This window comes from Triticum urartu, chromosome 6A, assembly GCF_056163025.1.
Source record: "Triticum urartu cultivar PI428250 chromosome 6A, HENAU_Tu73, whole genome shotgun sequence".
NCBI lineage: Eukaryota > Viridiplantae > Streptophyta > Magnoliopsida > Poales > Poaceae > Triticum > Triticum urartu.
The window spans coordinates 427,009,221-427,023,782 of NC_141878.1; the positions used below are offsets into that span (position 1 = coordinate 427,009,221).

At 46.1% G+C, this 14,562-nt stretch overlaps 2 pseudogenes; both read right to left on the bottom strand.

Moving 5' to 3' along the window:
- Nucleotides 1-8,677: 8,677 nt before the first annotated feature.
- On the bottom strand, nucleotides 8,678-9,622 carry LOC147965526 (uncharacterized; annotated as a pseudogene).
- A 1,930-nt stretch (nucleotides 9,623-11,552) lies between these two features.
- LOC147965527 (uncharacterized) lies at nucleotides 11,553-12,898 on the bottom strand (annotated as a pseudogene).
- Between the last annotated feature and the right edge of the window lie 1,664 nt (nucleotides 12,899-14,562).

Below are 14,562 nucleotides of genomic sequence, written 5' to 3' on the forward strand. Positions count from 1 at the left end.
CGACGATTACGAGCACTGAAGCAAGGAAAAAGCGTGCTGCCATCATCACATCTCCTTGAGTGGAATCGAGCAAATCTTGTTATAGTAGACAATCGAGAAGTCGTCGTGTTAAGACCCTAAAGGACCAGCACACCAGAATAACAACCGTTGTCGATAAATAGAAGCGTAGATCGGAAGGATACAACCTTTAGACACAAGAACACAGACGAACGAAGACCGCGTCTGTCGGCGTCGGAGCCGGCGATCTATGGGGCAATGCAGCCCCTTTGCTGGTTCGGCAAGGGGGGGGGGGGTGCACCAAATGCAAAGAGTAAGAACGACGAGGGGCGCGATGGTTTTTACCCAGGTTCGGACCGCTGAGAAACGTAAACCCCTACTCCTGCTTTTGGTGTATTTATGAGTGTGCGCAAAGGTACACGGAGCGCTCTCCCCCGGCAAGTTGCACAAGTTGCAAGGAGAGGGCAGCTGCACGAGTACGTATGCGTGAGGTTGCAATGGGTTCGAACCCTTGTAAAGGTTGCCCTGGCCCTCCTTTTATAGCTCAAGGGGTTACCACGGTGGCAAAATGGTCATTACAAGGTGATAAGATAGAAACAGATCTGTCACACATAACTCTGCTAGTTAGGACAAAATGCATTAAATGCATCGCTAGGTGTCGCAAGGAGGAGGAGCCCCCGCAAGGTTGCCACACCACTTGCTCATCTACCTCCTATTAGCTTGACACGCCATTGCGACGGGTGTCAATAAAGGCAATTCTTCGTCCAACGGGCTACCACGTGCCCGACAAGCCTCACCAAACCGCCTCCGGACTCGACACCTCACCGATCAGTGACTACCTGCTCGGTGAGGTGGAGCGCTGGTGGTAGGCGAAGCCTTGCCGAGTTCAGCGCCTGTCGGGTCTTCGTCTTGCCAGTCCTGCCTTGCCAGCAAGGGCCTACTTCTTGTACTTAGATTCTGTAAGTTGTCCTGGTCTTCTTGATGCGCTACTTGATCTCACAAAGAGTTGTTTTTCTTGACTTGGAGCCGGTTCCTGCCAAGGCCCCTTGTCGGGGATGCTACTATTGCCCGTGCATAAGTCAGGGTCACTAAGGACCCCGTTCTTAGTGCATCGACATGGTCCACCAAAGAAGAACACCGACTGAACCCTGTGAGATCTATCAGAGAAACACCTCCACATGTCATCTGACAACGTGAGACACACCACCGGGGCGAGGGCTAGGCGGGGAGAACTTTATTCCATCTTCAGGGAGTCCTCGCTGTGTCTCGCCTTCCTGAGCAGGACTTAGACCCTGAACAAACTAAAAACATAAAAAAAATAGAGCATGAGCCCTCCTGCCAGTTAGGGCCAGAATCCACCGCACCTCCATGGCCCTAAGTCTACATGAGACAAGGAAGGTCGATAGCTATGCCGGTGGGAGGCAGGAAAAACCTAAGTGCTTGGGAGCCTTTCTTTTTTTGGGGGGGGGGGGGGGGGGGGCTAAGAGCATCTACAACCGCAACCTGCAAATTTGGGCCCTTAAACGTCTGTGGACGTGCCCGGATGCACCCGCGGACAATGACCAAGCAGGACACAAATTCTGCCATTTGCAACCACAAACCCTATTTCCAAAACAGCTAAACATGTAAACACATGCACGTCGATCATCACATTTGTGTTGGACCGGCGGGGCTGTCAAAAACATCAAAAATTGCTCATACTTCAGATTTTCACAACTGTATTAGGTTGGCGGATTTCGTATGTTTAGTCCCACCTCGCTGCGTGGGGAGCTAGTCGGCCTGCTTAAATAGACGGGTCGTCCGGAAGCGATAAGTTTCAGTCATCGTTGCACCATTTGTGAGGGATATAGACTGTCATAGTCATGGTCAATCTCCTTCACAAACGGAACAACGATGTTTGCACGGCTCTTTTTGAATCACAATGTGACAAAAAAAATCGATGAACAAAATAAAAATCACATTCACACAACGAGGATTGATCGACTATGCAATAACAAAGAAGCTTGCCGCCATTCGCCGGTGCGGCTATTTAAGCCGGTCAGCATCAGCCTCACACAGCACGGTGGGACTAAAAATTTGGGTGCGAAGATGAAAAATGAAGGAGCTTTAGATGGCTGCAAGTGGGACCGTTATGACATGGAGCAGGACGCCCGGTCATGTCCGGGCGCCCTCATATCGTCCCACATTTGGTACCGATTTGAGGGGTGCCGATCAGCCCGGGTGTATAGGGACTAAGTGAGGGGTTTGGTTCGATCATTTTTTTGCGACCGGGTGAAAGTGCATCTATTCCCCGTGTGGTTTTGGTAATTAATAACACCATATAAGTCATTGATGACCCACAAGTATAGGGGATCAATCGTAGTCCTTTTGATAAGTAAGAGTGTCGAACCCAACGAGGAGCAGAAGAAAATGACAAGTGGTTTTTAGCAAAGTAATCTCTACAAGCATTGAAATTATAAGTAACGAGTAGTTTTGTGATAGCCTGGCTTATTAGGAATGATAGACTACTCATATCAATAAGGAATTCCTTCTTATCCGGGAGCCCGTCCAGACAGAACTCCAAAGTTAACCGTGCTCAGCTTGGAGTAGTTTCAGGATGGGTGACCGACCGAGAAGTTGCTCCCGGGTGTGCACGAGTGAGGACAAAGTACACAGAAAAGACTAGTATTGATCTGTGGGGCCAGTCTAGATCCTGCCAGAAGTAACGACCAACAACGGGTGTGTCCAGGGCATTACAAGTTGGTATCAGAGACGACCCTTGCGGTTACACGGATGTTTGTGGACAAGTGTGCAGTTATGTTGTGCATGACGTTTGTGACCCGTCGTGGCACACGGCATGGCACATGTGCCGGACTGGAAGCACATACGTATGTGCCAAGAGGGAGCGTTCCTGTGGCCTGACGAGGACGTCGGTTCCACTGAGTGGGGGTGTATGTGATTGATGGGGAACGTAGTAATTTCAAAAAAATTCCTACGCACACGCAAGATCATGGTGATGCATAGCAACGAGGGGAGAGCGTGATATACGTACCCTTGTAGACCGACAGTGGAAGCATTATGACAACATGGTTGATGTAGTCGTACGTCTTCACGGCCCGACCGATCAAGCACCGAAACTACGGCACCTCTGAGTTCTAGCACACGTTCAGCTCGATGACGATCCCCGGACTCCGATCCAGCAAAGTGTCGGGGAAGAGTTCCGTCAGCACGCCGGCGTGGTGATGATCTTGATGTTCTACTGTCGCATGGCTTCGCCTAAGCACCGCTATAATATTATCGAGGATTATGGTGGAGGGGGGCACCGCACACGGCTAAGAGAACGATCACGAAGATCAACTTGTGTGTCTAGGGGTGCCCCCTGCCCCCGTATATAAAGGAGCAAGGGGAGGAGGCCGGCCGGCCCCTATAGGCGCGCCAGGAGGAGTCCTCCTCCTAGTAGGAGTAGGACTCCTACTAGGAGGGGGAAAGAAGTGGGGAGGGAGAAGGAAAGGGGGGCGCCGCCCCCCCTCTCCTAGTCCAATTCGGACCAAGGGGGGAGGAGCCGCGCGGCCCACCCTAGCGCCTTTCTCTCTCTCCACTAAGGCCCATATGGCCCATTACTTCTCCCGGTAGGGTTCCGTAACCCTCCGGCTCTCCGGTTTTCTCCGAAATCACCCGGAACACTTCTAGTGTCCGAATATAGCCGTCCAATATATCAATCTTTATGTCTCGACCATTTCGAGACTCCTCGTTATGTCCGTGATCACATCCGGGACTCCGAATTAACTTCGGTACATCAAAACTCACAAACTCATAATATAACTGTCATCGAAACCTTAAGCGTGCGGACCCTACGGGTTCGAGAACAATGTAGACATGACCGAGACATGTCTCCGGTCAATAACCAATAGCGGAACCTGGATGCTCATATTGGCTCCCACATATTCTACGAAGATCTTTATCGGTCAGACCGCATAACAACATACGTTGTTCCCTTTGTCATCGGTATGTTACTTGCCCGAGATTCGATCGTCGGTATCTCAATACCTAGTTCAATCTCGTTACCGGCAAGTCTCTTTACTCGTTTCGTAATACATCATCCCGCAACCAACTCATTACTTGCAATGCTTGCAAGGCTTATGTGATGTGCATTACCGAGAGGGCCCAGAGATACCTCTCCGACAATCGGAGTGACAAATCCTAATCTCGAAATACGCCAACCCAACATTTACCTTTGGAGACACCTGTAGAGATCCTTTATAATCACCCAGTTACGTTGTGACGTTTGGTAGCACACAAAGTGTTCCTCCGGCAAATGGGAGTTGCATAATCTCATAGTCATAGGAACATGTATAAGTCATGAAAAAAGCAATAGCAACATACTAAACAATCGGGTGCTAAGCTAATGAAATGGGTCGTGTCAATCACATCATTCTTCTAATAATGTGACCCCGTTGATCAAATGACAACACATGTCTATGGTTAGGAAATATAACCATCTTTGATTAACGAGCTAGTCAAGTAGAGGCATACTAGTGACGTTTAGTTTGTCTATGTATTCACACAAGTATTATGTTTCCGGATAATACAATTCTAGCATGAATAATAAACATTTATCATGATATAAGTAAATAATATAATAACATTATTATTGCCTCTAGGGAATATTTCCTTCAGTGATAGCGTGGCTTATTAGGGATGATAGACTACTCATATCAATAAGGATTTCCTTCTTTTCCGGGAGCCCATTCAGACAGAACTCCAAAGTTAAGCGTGCTCAACTTGGAGTAGTTTCAGGATGGGTGACCGACCAGGAAGTTGCGCCCGGGTGTGCACGAGTGAGGACAAAGTACGCAAAAAAAACTAGTATTGATCTGTGGGGCCAGTCTAGATCCCGCCAGAAGTAACGACCACCGACGGGTGTGTCCGGGGCGTTACAAGTTTGATAGCAAGATAATTTGTAACGAGCAAGTAACAGTAACGGTAAATAAAGTGCAGCAAGGTAGCCCAATCCTTTTGTGGCAAATGATTGTCCAAAACAGTCTCTTATATTGAGCAAAGCGTTCTTGAAGGTACACGGGAATTTCATCTAGTCACTTTTATCATGTTGGTTTGATTCGTGTTCGCTACTTTAATAATTTGATATGTGGGTGGACCGGTGCTTAGGTGTTGTTCTCATTTGAACAAACCTCCTACTTATGGTTAACCCCCTCGCAAGCATCCGCAACTACGAGAAAAGTATTAAGATAAAATCTAACCATAGCATTAAACTTTTGGATCCAAATCGGTCCCTTATGGAGTAACGCATAAACTAGGGTTTAAGCTTCTGTCACTCTAGCAACCCATCATCTAATAACCACTCCACAATGCATTCCCATAGGCCCAAATATGGTGAAGTGCCATGTAGTCGACGTTCACATGACACCACTAAGGGAATCACAACATACATATCATCAAAATATCAAACACATATCAAGTTCACATGATCACTTGCAACAAGATTTCTCCCATAACTTCAAGAACAAAAGTAACTACTCACAAATGATAATCATGCTCAATACCAGAGGGGTATTAAATAGCATAATGGATCTGAACATATAATCTTCCACCAAACGAACCATATAGTAATCAACTACAAGATGTAATCAACACTACTAGTCACCCACAAGCACCAAACTAAGGTTCCGGTGCAAAGACTGAACACAAGAGATGAACTAGGGTTTGAGAGGAGATGGTCAGGTTGAAGGTGTTGATGGATATTGCCCTCCCCAAGATGGGAGAGTTGTTGGTGATGATGATGACGATGATTTCCCCCTCTGGGAGGGAAGTTCCCCCGGCGGAATCGCTCCGCCGGAGGGCAAAAGTGCTCCTGCCCAAGTTCCGCCTCGAGACGGTGATGCTTCGTCCCGAAAGTCCTCTCCTTCTTTTTTTCTAGGTCAAAATGACTTATATACCAGAAGGGGGCACCGGAGGTGGGCCGAGGAGGGCATAACCCACCTGGGCGCGGGCGCGCCAAGGAGGCGTGCCCAGGTGGGTTGTTCCCACCTGGTGGGCCCCCTGTGGTAGTTATTTGCTCCAATATTCTTCATATACTCCAAAACAATTCTTCATAAATTTTTAGCTCATTTGGAGATTTGCTGAATATGTAACTTTGATGTAGCTTTTTCAGGTCCAGAATTCCAGCTGCCGGCATTCTCCATCTTTGTGTAAACTTTGCATATTATGAGAGAAAAGGCATTAGAATTACTCCATAAAGCATTATTATGCATAAAAACATTATAAATAACAGTAGGAAAACATGATGCAAAATGGACGTATCAGTCATTGAACTAATGCCTATTCAAAGATAATTTCAGGAAAGTTCAATTGTTGGCATGGAAAGGACACGTGTTTGTGGACCCCCTCAAAATGCTAAGGATATACATTGGCAAAAGCTCCAAGACTCTTCATTTTTTGTTAAGTGATCAAAGATCACATTGAGTCCATAGGAGAGTCAATACGATTAAAAGGTGAGCTTTTTGATCATGACTCGGTTGCTCAAGTGCTTGAAGATATTACACCGAAAACCCTCAACCATGTTCTCATTTTCATCTATCCAAAACCCTAAGTCAAATTCAGTCCCACCGAACCACTCTCATCTAGATCCACCGAGTTAGCCAAGACAGAGCCAGAAGCCAAAACCCTAGAAACTCGGTCCAACCGAGATGACATTCGGTCCCACCGAAGTGCAATGACCAAGTTTCTGTACCCAATCGTCTTCATTTCAAAATTGTCGAGATGAACCGATCGAACCGAAACAAGGAATCTTCTTAGGTCATCATATTGGTCTCACCGAGTGGATTCATCTGGTCCCACCGAAAAGCCTAATGTTCGAATCTTTTACATTGTTCAATCTTACCGAGATTTCCTTTCGGTGTCACCGAGTTGTGCTTAAAGTTTGTAACCATTGGATTTTTGGTGAAGGCTATATATACCCCCTCCACCATCACTCACTCTCTTAGAGAGCAACTAGGATGAAACTACACTTTCCATGTCCATTTTCTGATAGGGAACCACCTACACTTGTGTTGAGATCAAGGCATTCCAATCCAACCATTTGAAACTTGATTTCTAGCCTCCCCAAGTTGATTTCCACTCCAATTCTTCTCCTACCCAAGCCAAATCTATGAGAGAGTGATTGAGTGTTGAGGAGGCTATCTTTTGAAGCACAAGAGTAAGGAATTCATCATCAACAACTACATCCATTACCTTTTGGAGAGTGGTGTCCCCTAGATTAGTTAGGTGTCACTTGGGAGCCTCCAAAATCATATGGAACGGAACCAATGAGTTTGTAAGGGTAAGGAGATCGCCTACTTTGTGAAGATCTACCCGAGTGAGGCTAGTCCTTCATGGGCGTAAGCCATGATGGAATAGACAAGGTTGCTTCTTCGTGGACTCGCACAGCCGTTGCCCTTCACGGGTTGAAATCTCCATCAACATGGATGTAAGATATCACCTCCTATCAAAACCACGCTAAAAACATCGTGTCTTCATTTCATTTGATTTCTCCGATCCCCTCATTTACTTTCCGCTGCACAACTCTTGACTTGCATGTGTAGGGTGTTGCTTGACTTGTAGAATTGCTAAAACTTGCCTACAACGAAAATTGGGAAAGGCTAGGTTTTATTTGGTCAAGTAATCTAATCTCCGCCCTAGTCCTACTTTTGATCCTACACTAGGCACTAATCAGGCGGATGTTGCGGATGTTCAAGGAGGAAACAGGAGGTATGGCTGTAGATGCTCTAAGGGCATCTCCGCTGACCCTCAAACCGCCCGCAACCATCCGGTCAATGCGTTCGAGATGTGTTGTGTCATCCAATACGGTCCTGCATCGGTCAGCAACGTTGTTCAGGCACACTTCCTCCTGAAAACCAGAGACAAACGTGTGGGGGGGGGGGGGCTTTGTGGGCATTCGGATAACAGCCATGCCCGCTTCTGACCACTTGGCATACCCAAACCCCCCTCCCTCGCCCGCCCCGCGTTCCCGCCTTGCGCCAGCTGCCCGCATTCATGTTGTTGTAGAGCGGCCGCTCCCCATTGAAGCTGGCCACAAAGCGTATACGACCTCTCACTCGCGCTGGCATTGAAGAGGCATGCTGGCCGAGGGCGTCGCCCATGATGTGTCCCCGGTGTTTGCACCCGTTCGATGCCGGAGACGAGTTACTTGACGGGATGGGACGGATATCTACCATGCCTGTTCGATGACTCGTCTGTCCATATGCCGCCATTAAGCAGGCTCACCGGACAAGAAACCCACTCTGGTGCCGCGCATTGACGCATCCGGACGCCTGGCGTCACCGGCAAGGGCGGACCCAAGATAAAAATGACCCAGGGTCCCATGTCTATCACGTATATTTGGATATGACGTACTAATATATCTAAAAGTAATAGTTAACAATACAATATACATAGAATACGATATAACCGTGAATGTGCTTACCGAGGATCCAAAATAAAGGGTTTCACTTGAAATATTAATTGATCGTAGGAAATTGAATATTAAAGGAAAATCAAAGTGTCCAAAATATGAATAAAGTATAACCGCCGACAAGAAAATGCAACACTAGATCCTGATTTCCTACAAATAAAAAAGAAACAAAACTACTTAGTAACATATTAATTGCAGTTGCGTAATAATAAGTAAGTTAAAACCATTACCTTCCTAAAATGGTTTTCGATGTTTTTTCATGGCTTCAAAGCGATCAATTACCGCATCATTAGTAACCTTCCTCATTTCGCTTTTCTCTACATAACAAATAAGGTCATACTTCAAGGCGTCGTCACCAAGACGATTGCGCAAATATGTCTTCACAATTCTCATAGCTGAAAAAGATCTCTCAATTGTAGCAGTGGCAACAGGCAATACTAGTGCTAGCTTCAAAAGTTGATAAACCAAGGGATAAACAATATGTTTTCTTGTCTCCACAATTTTTTGTGAGAGCTCACAAATATTACTTAATCCAGAGAAGCAATCATCTGCTCAGACATCAGCAATGTAAAGATGAAGGTGATGCCTAAGGTCCCTGAGTTCTCCATTATCAAAATCTTTTGGATAAAGTTTAGCTAGACTCATCAAATGCTCTAAGTTGAAATCATGAAATGATTCATTTGGGCTCAAAGCCGCTGAGCAAACAAGTAGTTCAGAATTTTTCTCATTAAAGCGATTATCAAGTTCTTGAAGCAGCCAATCAATAACATCATTAAAACAATCCACTTCATAATGATGCCTATTAGTGATACCTGTTTTTTGCCGTGGCTTCTTTGGGTTCACATATTGGTCTTCCATTTGCAACTTGGAAATGTCATGCTTGTCACAAAATACATATGCTTCATGTAGGACAGATTCCCATCCATTTCTCCTTAGATCATTCTAGGAGGCTTTGGTTGAATTCACACAATTAATAGCATTCACAATGTCCTGATTCTTCCGTTGTAGAGCCAATGATAATGTGTTTGTGATTATCAATATAGTGGACATAAGCTGTAAGTAGAACACAAAATCAAAAGAATGAAAATAAACAAGAAGACCACATGCCTGGCTTCTATTTGTGTCATCCCTGTCTTCTTCTTCCACATATTCTAGCACTTTGACAACTGTAGGGAACATATCAATCAAACTCTTAAGTGTCTTGTAGTGAGAACTCCATCGAGTGTCTCCATGTCTTTGAAGAGCTAGTTCTTGATTTAATTGTTGGCGAACGTTGCAGAAAACAAAATTTTTCCTACTCGTTTCACCAAGATCCATCTAGGAGTTCATCTAGCAACGAGTCATCGGATGCATCTACATACCTTTGTAGATCGCGTGCGGAAGCGTTCAAAGAACGGTGATGATGTAGTCGAACACGACGTGATCCAAATCACCGATGACCATGCGCCGAACGGACGGCACCTCCGCGTTCAACACACGTACGGGACGGGAGACGTCTCCTCCTTCTTGATCCAGCAAGGGGGAAGGAGAGGTTGATGAAGTTCCAGCAGCACGACGGCGTGGTGGTGGATGCAGGGCGTCACAGTAGCAGGGCTTCGCCTATACTGCGAGAGAGAGAGAGACGTAACGGGGAGAGAGGGAGGCGCCAGGGGCTGAGGTATGAAGTCCCTCCTCTCCTCAACTATATATAGGGGTGCCAAGGGGGGGGGCGCCGGCCCTAGTAGATGGAATCTACTAGGGGGGCGGCGGCCAAGGGGTGGGGGGCTTGCCCCCCAAGCAAGGGGGCGCCCCCTTAGGGTTTCCCCCCAACCCTAGGCGCATGGGCCCTTGGGGGGTGGCGCCCCAGCCCACTTTGGGCTGGGTCCCTTCCCACTTCAGCCCATGGGGCCCTCCGGGATAGGTGGCCCCACCCGGTGGACCCCCGGGACCCTCCCGGTGGTCCCGGTACAATACCGGTGACCCCGAAACTTGTCCCGATGGCCGAAACAGCACTTCCTATATATAATTCTTTACCTCCGGACCATTCCGGAACTCCTCGTGACGTCCGGGATCTCATCCGGGACTCCGAACAACATTCGGGTTACTGCATATACATATCTTCACAACCCTAGCGTCACCGAACCTTAAGTGTGTAGACCCTACGGGTTCGGGAGACAAGCAGACATGACCGAGACGACTCTCCGGTCAATAACCAACAGCGGGATCTGGATACCCATGTTGGCTCCCACATGCTCCACGATGATCTCATCGGATGAACCACGATGTCGAGGATTCAATCAACCCCGTATGCAATTCCCTTTGTCAATCGATATGTTACTTGCCCGAGATTCCATCGTCGGTATCCCAATACCTCGTTCAATCTCGTTACCGGCAAGTCACTTTACTCGTACCGTAATGCATGATCCCGTGACTAGACACTTGGTCACTTTGAGCTCATTATGATGATGCATTACCGAGTGGGCCCAGTGATACCTCTCCGTCATACGGAGTGACAAATCCCAGTCTTGATCCATGTCAACCCAACAGACACTTTCGGAGATACCCGTAGTATACCTTTATAGTCACCCAGTTACGTTGTGACGTTTGGTATACCCAAAGCACTCCTACGGTATCCGGGAGTTACACGATCTCATGGTCTAAGGAAAAGATACTTGACATTGGAAAACTCTAGCAAACGAACTATACGATCTTGTGCTATGTTTAGGATTGGGTCTTGTCCATCACATCATTCTCCTAATGATGTGATCTCATTATCAATGACATCCAATGTCCATAGTCAGGAAACCATGACTATCTGTTGATCAACGAGCTAGTCAACTAGAGGCTTACTAGGGACATGTTGGTGTCTGTTATTCACACATGTATTACGATTTCCGGATAACACAATTACAGCATGAATAAAGACAATTATCATGAACAAGGAAATATAATAATAATGCTTTTATTATTGCCTCTAGGGCATATTTCCAACATTAATCATGTCCCACTCTTTAGCAGTTCACAACCTAAAGCTTCACACACTTGTTCTTTATGTTTGTCTCGAATCATGTCCTTTCTCTGTGAGGATCTAGAGACCACATTCAACAAGACTGAGATCATATCAAAAAAATCACCAATGCATTTGTGCTTCTGAACAACAGCCACAACAACTAACTGAAGCTGATGGGCAAAACAGCGAACATAATATGTTGTGCTATGCTCTCTCATGATTAAGGATTGTAAGCCATTAAACTCACCTCGCATATTGCTCGCACCGTCATATGCTTGCCCTCTAACTTGCTTGAAACTTAATTTATATTCTACAAATAAATCATCAATGGCAGAATTGAGATACTTGGAAGTTGTCTCCTTCACATGAGTAAGGCCAACTAATGTCGCTATGGCACTTCCACATTTACCAACATACCGCAATACCACCGCCATTTGCTCTTTACCAGCCACATCCCTTGATTCATCAACTAGCAAAGAAAATACATCATTCCCAATTTCCCAAAGAACGGAATGCAATATATCCTTTGCAAAACATTCAACTATGTCCTTTTGAATCTTTGAAGAAGTCAACTGATTATTACCTGGAGCATTATGGGCCACAACTTTTCTTACCTCCGGATTCCGCTCTGCTGTGTAAGCATGCAATTCCTTGAAATTACCTTTATTGAGAGACTCGTCAGACTCATCGTGGCCACGGAAAGGCAACCCTTGCTTCACTAACACTCTAGTAACATCAATTGAGGCATTTAGTCGAGTATAATAAGCATTCCTCTCAACATTACTTTGGTTGTTTAGAGCAACATAGATGTGTTGCTTTTGTTTCAGCAAAGCATCACAATCTCTTTTTGCTTGGTTGTGAGCACTATTGATGTCTCCTACATGCTCCTTTAATCTATATTTTTTATTCCAACTTGACCAACCATTTGCAACAAATGCATCATATTCGGCTTCTTTCTTCTTGCGCGGTCTAATCAAGAAACAACAAAAACAATATGCTTTTCATTTGGACTCACTATACTCAAGCCAGCTCCCAAACTCATCAAACCATTCCCGAACAAACCTTCTATCTTTACCACATATTTCTGTCACTTCAAAATCAGCAGTACGAGGTTGATAAGGGCCATTGGCCAAATACTTCCTTCTTACCATATCTCTCTGATTGGGATGGTACTCATCTATGCTTCTCCTTTTACCTGGATCAAACTGAATTTCTTCTTCCCAATTGATCTCTTCAACTTGAGATGAATTCCTTGTACTATTGACAGAACTAGGTTCATGTGTGGAGGCATCATTTTGTCCATGTGGTGATGGTGGGGCTGGAACATCAGTCTATTCATGTGGTGATGCATCAATTTGTCCATCCGATGGTGGCGGAACTGAGCCATCGTTCTGATTATGTTCGTGTGACGGACCAACATTTTCATCTTGCACTGAGGTTCTCCTCTTTTTTAGAAACCTTTCCATAAACTGAGCTTCTCCTAAAATTTGCAATTTATTCAGATAATTAAAATTTGCATGAAAGAAAAGAACTATGAATCATGTGTACATACATAATACTTGAATTAGAATTGCATGGTTGTAGTATAAAACATACTTGACATGGTGACGATGCTGCCAGCCGTCCTAGAATTTTGTAATATTGGTCTCCACTTGGTGCACAATTATCTCAAATAGTTCAATTACCAAATACAGTCAAAATCTCAAGTAATATCCAGTACAGCAGTACCCCTAATTCCCTAGGGTTAGAGAGACAAAGCAATAATTAGAATAAGATTTACAAAAGGTTGAGGCAAAGCCGCAGAGGCACATCGAATTGGGGGCCTGATGCAGCATACCTGTGCCTTCTTTTCTCCACTGATTCGGCGACTTGCCGCGATCTGCCGATAGGTGGCATGTCCGACGTACGGGGATACAGAGGAAGGCGAAAGAACAAAGGCATGAAGCGCAAAGTCGAGCAGACGAACAGGCGAGGCGAAGGGCCGAGGCAAGTATCGATCAATGTACTTCTCGTATCCTGGGCAGTGTGGACTGGGCCTTCGTGGCTTCCTCAATTGATATGGCATCACGCGTTGCTACAACTGGGCTGCACTTGCGAGATGTACGGGTGTCCTTCTAGGAAAATTAGGGGTGTTCCATTGTATATGGGCTCTATATTTATAAGGTAAAAGAGTTTTTTACCTAGTGTCCTGTGCTATGTGGTGGGTTAACGTGGGTTCATCCTGCTCACCGGAATCCGCTATTTAAAGGCGGCCACACCTGGCTTACTCCACACCAGAACAGAAGCCACTCCACATCCTTCTCCCTTGCACCACATCCGCCATGACTGCAGGCATCAACGCTTTGCGGAATAGCCTTTAGACGAAGATGAAGCACGAGTTGGCCGCCCTTGTGGCCGCCTGCCAGAGCTGCCGTGCCAGGAAGATCGAGGATGGCATGCCGGCCAGCTCGCCCGAGGTCTCTGACGACTAGGACAACCCCACAATGGAGATGGGATCCGACGACACCGTACTAGAGCTCGCGCCTATGCATGCTGGCCTCACCATGGAGCAGGGGCAAGCGCACTACGTCGCTGCCATGGCAGAGGAGTAGCCTGCATCGGCACCTATGTTGGTGTTCCAACATGCGCAGGAGGAAGAGCGGTACAACATGTTCCTCCAAGAGAAGCACCGGCTCGCGGAGGGCCAGATTAACGGCGAGCGCGTGAACGAGGAGATCACGGACGAGAACAACGTTGGCTCCGCCTCCTACGCACCACCGCCAAACTGTAGGGAAACGTAGCATGCAATTTCAAAAAAAATTCCTATGCTCATGCAAGATCTATCTAGGAGATGCATAGTGATAACCCACAAGTATAGTGGATCAATTGTAGCCTCTTTTGATAAGTAAGAGTGTCGAACCCAATGAGGAGCTAAAGGTAGAACAAATATTCCCTCAAGTTCTATCGACCACCGATACAACTCCACATACGCTTAACGTTCACTTTACCTAGAACAAGTATGAAACTGGAAGTACTTTGTAGGTGTTTTTGGATAGGTTTGCAAGATAATAAAGAGTGCGTAAATAAAAAGTAGGGACTGTTTATGTAAAGAAGCAATAAATTTAGTATAGCGAGTGTGGAAAAGTGGTGG